The sequence below is a fragment of the Amphiprion ocellaris genome, chromosome 4 (genome assembly GCF_022539595.1).
Source record: "Amphiprion ocellaris isolate individual 3 ecotype Okinawa chromosome 4, ASM2253959v1, whole genome shotgun sequence".
Taxonomy (NCBI): Eukaryota; Metazoa; Chordata; class Actinopteri; family Pomacentridae; genus Amphiprion; species Amphiprion ocellaris.
In genome coordinates, this window is record NC_072769.1 from 23,801,127 (window position 1) to 23,806,343 (window position 5,217).

Consider the following 5,217-nt stretch of genomic DNA (forward strand, 5'->3'; position numbering starts at 1 on the left):
GAGCTCACCATGACAACATGTTCTGTTATCAAACGCTTTATGAACTGAACATCACAAGGTTAATTCATTCTGTTAAGATTTATTTCAACCAGAATTATTAGCAGTTACACACAACATTTAAATGAGAAATTCAAACATGTGCAGGAACTACAACAGCTTAGGCAACATTTATTTCAGAGACTGCAGCGGAACCATCAGAATCACAGGTGGACATGATCTTAATCAGAGAAGATGTGTGGCCCTGAAAAGGACGTTTGGTTTGCTGGATAAATGCTGACTGTAACCTCCAGAACCATGCAAAACTACACACAACACAAATATTTCATTTTCTAAATAATTGCTTAAAGGTTGATCATTTAATATTACAACAAAAATAGACAAGGCTCATCCCTGCTGTAATGAGGAAAGTTCTCATATGGACCTCAGTAAATCAGTGTCTGTTTGACAGAAATAAAGATTTTTCTGTTAGAGTAGGTCATACCAGTATTGGCAACATAGATGATAAAGTCAGATATATGAATCTAGAAGACCACAGTTTAACTCCAAACACATGGACGAGTGAAATAACTTTGGGATTCAAGTCGAGTACCAGCGTTGAGATGCTCATTGAGAGTTTGTGTGTGGCTCTGAAAAGAGCCGTTGGTTTGTTGCAGGATGTGGATGCTTTACTTGGACTTGGCGGGCTTCTCGGTCTTCTTGGGCAGCAGCACAGCCTGGATGTTGGGCAGCACGCCGCCCTGAGCGATCGTCACTCCGCCCAGCAGCTTGTTGAGCTCCTCGTCGTTGCTTCTTTTAAATCACACCTGCACATCAAATCAGATGTCAAACTGACAGTTTCATCTAAAGTGAAAAATCTCTTTTCTTTTAAAACTTTTAAAGCTAAAGTTTGTGAAAGTCTCTCATGCTTTTATGACTTCTGGAGTTGAATATTTCAATTCATTGTATGTCAGACTGAGCTTGCTACTAATATTCTGCTTGCATCAAGTTCAAAACACTGCACTTTGTCTCCTGACTCAAAAAGTAAAGAGGATCAAATTTTGCCATTCTGGCATCTTTACAGTGGCAACCTCTTCAGTACGGCATTCAATATAGAATCGAAACCGTGACCCTGAAATGTGTCTGAAACAGTGTAACTGCTCACCCGGTGCACAAGCTGGTCAAAAGATATCCATCCATTAATCTTCTATCTTCTGGTTTATCCTCTGTAGCATCATGGGGGGCTGGAGTCTATCCCAGCTGACTGACGGTGAAGGCAGGGTTCACCCTGGACAGGTCACCAGTTTATCACAGGGCCACACAGAGACAAACAACCAAACGCGCTCACATTCACATCTCCGTATAATTCAGAATCACCAGTTAAGTTCAGCATGTCTTTGGACTGTGGGATGAAGCCAGAGAACCTGGAAGCTGTGGGGCGACAGCGTTAACTACTGCACCACCGTGCAAACGATATGATAGAGTTTGTGTGCTGATGGAGGACACCTTCTTCAGGTTGATCCATCCTGGTGTCAGTGTAGGTTTGTGTGTCTGACCTTTCAGAAATGAGTGACCAGGGCACAAAATATATTACAAATATGTGACTGTAAAGGAAGCTCCAGTTTCATAGCTTCTAGCAAATTTCTTGAGGCATTTTTAGAAGATATGTCCAGGAGCTTTTTTTGTTTATTTGTTTGTTTTTTAGCTTTCTCAGCATAAAAACTGGAAACACGTGGAGTTGCTGGGACGGCTCCTTTATAGTCAGTTATATTCATTCTGATGTTACAGCTTCAAAGTGTCCACCAGAGGGAGCTATAGGGCTGCACACAGTAAGTATGTCCAAAACAGCAGTCATTCCAAAAATGATGGTGAACAAATTATGAGAGAAATACGACGTCACACATATTAACAACATGCTGTTTTTCTTCATTATAGCCCCTTGCTGTTTATTCAGTAGCTGGCAAGTTGTCAGAGAACTAAAAGGTGGTGATGAAAGTTAAGCTAAGGGAGCAGAGCTTCAAGTGTTGTTCAAGAGAGCAGTTCATCATTCTTTTTGCCTGTTTGTCTGGACAGCAGCGCCAGGACCAGCCCTAAAAATACAGATGTCTGTCAGTGTCTAGTCTCGCTTCGCCAGCCTGTTCTGTAGCACATAGTGGTCTGGCTGCAGCACACAATCTTTTTTATTATCCATCCATGCAATGATCCATTTTAATGACAGCTCAACAAACCACAACAATTCCACCTGTCATTAGTTTGAGGGAACACGGAAGCTGCCTACCGAAACTGGGACTGATTCAAAGAAATACAAACAAGCCAGAATGTTTTTTATCCCTTATAGCAGAATGATGGTGTGGTGCAGCCAGACCATTATGTTCTATGTTCAAAGTAATGATGCTAGTTTGAGTTTCTCAGCAAGACAGAATCAGATCTTTGGGTGCAGACCAACTCAACAGCCTCTTTGTGGTTTGAAGGTTTGATGATAATCAAAGTGAGCAATGAGCTCTTTAAGGATACTGTGGTGCCCTTTGAGGAGTGTGGATTAGAGGTGAGATTTTTGGTTCTTTGAAGGGATCTTGAGGAGCCGTTCAAAAGACTGGCTTGTTGTTATATTCATTTATATTTTAGATGTCAACCAGGGGTAACTTGTTTTTATCAAGGATACAATTACTGGTAGAAGTTGCAAGATACGATATATATTTATATATATGGTGTATGGCGGTGTCACAGATACATGCTAGAATGCAGTGTTCAAGTGCATACTAGCATGTATGCTGGTCAACCAAAACAAACAAAAAAAATGTGGAGAATATTTTGAAGTCAAAAAAGTGTAAGTTTAATGAAATGAAAACAAAATAAAATGCAAACTGGATAAAGAAATCTCATTTATGTTGGGTTGTATAAAGAAGAAAATTAATAAGGGGTGGTAAGCTTTTGTCTCCCCCTTTCACTTTATTATTCTGTTTCATAATCCTTTCAAAATAAAAAACAACTAAGAACTGAGAAAAAAAAACCAAAAATCATCTTTGAAAGAAGTAAAAGTTCTTTTCTTTTAATAGACTATCAACTACAGTATATGGAGATGCCGCTACCCAGTTATTCATTTATCTATATTTCTTTCGAGCAGCTTTTTTTGTTGTTATTTTTGTGTCCTTTTAAAAAAAACAAACAAAACATTTACCTATGTTTTTTTCCTTAGAGATAGATCAACAAAACAATTACATGGTTACAGGTGTTGTGCTCCTTGGTTCAGGAGGTGAAATCATAAATTGTGTTTGTTTATCTGGACTTGAAAGAGATGTTTTTCTGACAAATATTGCACTGTGCTCTACCTTGTGTGTCGTCCCCAGAAAAGTGCATCTAAGCCCTTGTCCACACGTAGCCGGGTATCTCACAAAACGAAGATATTTTTCTACGATTCGGCCTATCATCCACACGAAAACGCAGATTTATGTCATCAAAAACGATTCTTTTTAAAAATTCCGACCAAAGTGAAGATTTGCGAATTCTCCGTTATGCGTCTGCATGTGGACATCAGTAACCGGGGTCTTGCGTTTCGAAACGTCACCGCCTGCGACAAAATATGTTCCTACGTCACATATGCGACCTGTGTTTACATTCGGTAACAGTATGGATGCTTTCACAAGGTTTTGGCCGCTGTTTCTTGTACAGGCGCTTTTTACTTGCTTGTTTTTACAAGCCCAGATACTGCTCCACATTCAACAACACAGGCGAAGGACTACGTTAAGGACGTTAAGGACGGTTATTCTCCACCACCTTGCTAGGATTTGGGGAACTACTGCCACCTAAAGGTCCGGCATGCTTATGAATGTGCTGAAAAACGCACTTATGCGGTTAGGTGTGGATGAAGTTTTTTTCTAAAAACGAGGTGGTGTGTACGTAAGTTTTTTTCTAGACGGAGGGGGCAGGATATTCGGTTTTACAAAAACCCTGCTACGTGTGGACAAGGCCTAAATGCTGCTATGTTTCCTTTGACTCATTTAATGTTTTTTTTTCCAGTGCTACTATCTCCTCCTCCCCGATAAAGCGGTAAATGTGGCTCCACTCCAGCCTCCAGCCAGTCGGGCTCTGATGCTCACACTCCTCCTCTTGTAAGTTAGCTGCTGTTTACGTGAATGGAGCTGCTGTGGACAATTGAAACTCAGAGATGTCATTACTAGTCGTTCATCTGAAGGCAGCGTGGACGACTCAGACTCATGGGGCACACAGGTGACACGTGAAGAAAGCGTGGGCAATTTGCAACTGCGAACCGGTTCTCATAGTTCACTTAAAAGAGCCGTTCAAATGACTAACTCATGCACGAACGTCACATGAATGTTAAAGAGAGGTGAAGTGCAGCATGTCTATTAGACGTGTGCTATACAGGTGCCTGGCAATCCTAGGTGAACAGCAGGTGAAAAAAAAATCATAACTCAGGCTTGAAATCAAATGGTTGAATAAAGTGAAGTGCAACATGAATAACTGCATCTTTGATGGTTGCTCTCAGAGTGACTTGTGGACAAAGATCCTTCCAGCTGCTCTGTTGAGAAACTCTCCAGAAGAGGACAGAAGCTCCACCTGCACTCACCTGGACAGCTGGCACACAGCTGCAGCCAATCACAGAAAGTCTTCTCCAGCTGTTCTGTTCATAGCAGCAGACTGCTGAGTCTGCCGTCAAATGTCACTTTAACGCACAGAAACAAATCCAGAACAGAAACTAAAACACAGAGATGAGATGTTTAGTGTTTCCTTTTTGTCTCATTTGTGTTTTTTTGTCTCATTTTTGTCATTTTTTGTTTTATTCGTTGTTTTGTTTCTTGTTTGTGTCATTTTGTTTCACTTCTTGTCTCGGTTTTGTCGCTTTGTGATTTTTCTATTTTTTTTTGTCTGTTTTCTTTTGTGTTGTTTGTCTCATTTTTTGCCATTTTTTTTCTCGCTTTCATCGTGTCTCATTTTTGTAATATTTTGTCTTGTTTTTGTTCAGATTGGGCTGAATGTGGCCCCTGAACTAAAATGAGTTTGAGACTCCTGATCTAAATTCTCTGATTTCAGCTCCTTCAACGTAAATATTTTCTGATTTCTTTCCTCCTCTGTGGTAAACTGAACATCTTTGGACAAAAATAACTACTCGGTAAAGGAGCCACCATGAAGTCCTCCAGGATAACATCCAGGGAATCACCCTGGAACAGAACATCAGTTCTGTTTGTTTTGGACTGTGCTCATCCATATAAAACGTGCAAGAGG

At 40.5% G+C, this 5,217-nt stretch overlaps 1 long non-coding RNA gene across 1 annotated transcript; it reads right to left on the reverse strand.

The window, feature by feature from the left end:
- Positions 1-63: 63 nt before the first annotated feature.
- On the reverse strand, positions 64-3,697 carry LOC118471598 (uncharacterized). Its single transcript, XR_004848935.2, has 3 exons — positions 3,306-3,697; positions 1,142-1,264; positions 64-803 (listed from the first exon to the last, which is right to left on the reverse strand). It is a non-coding gene; the product is annotated as an uncharacterized LOC118471598 (long non-coding RNA).
- Between the last annotated feature and the right edge of the window lie 1,520 nt (positions 3,698-5,217).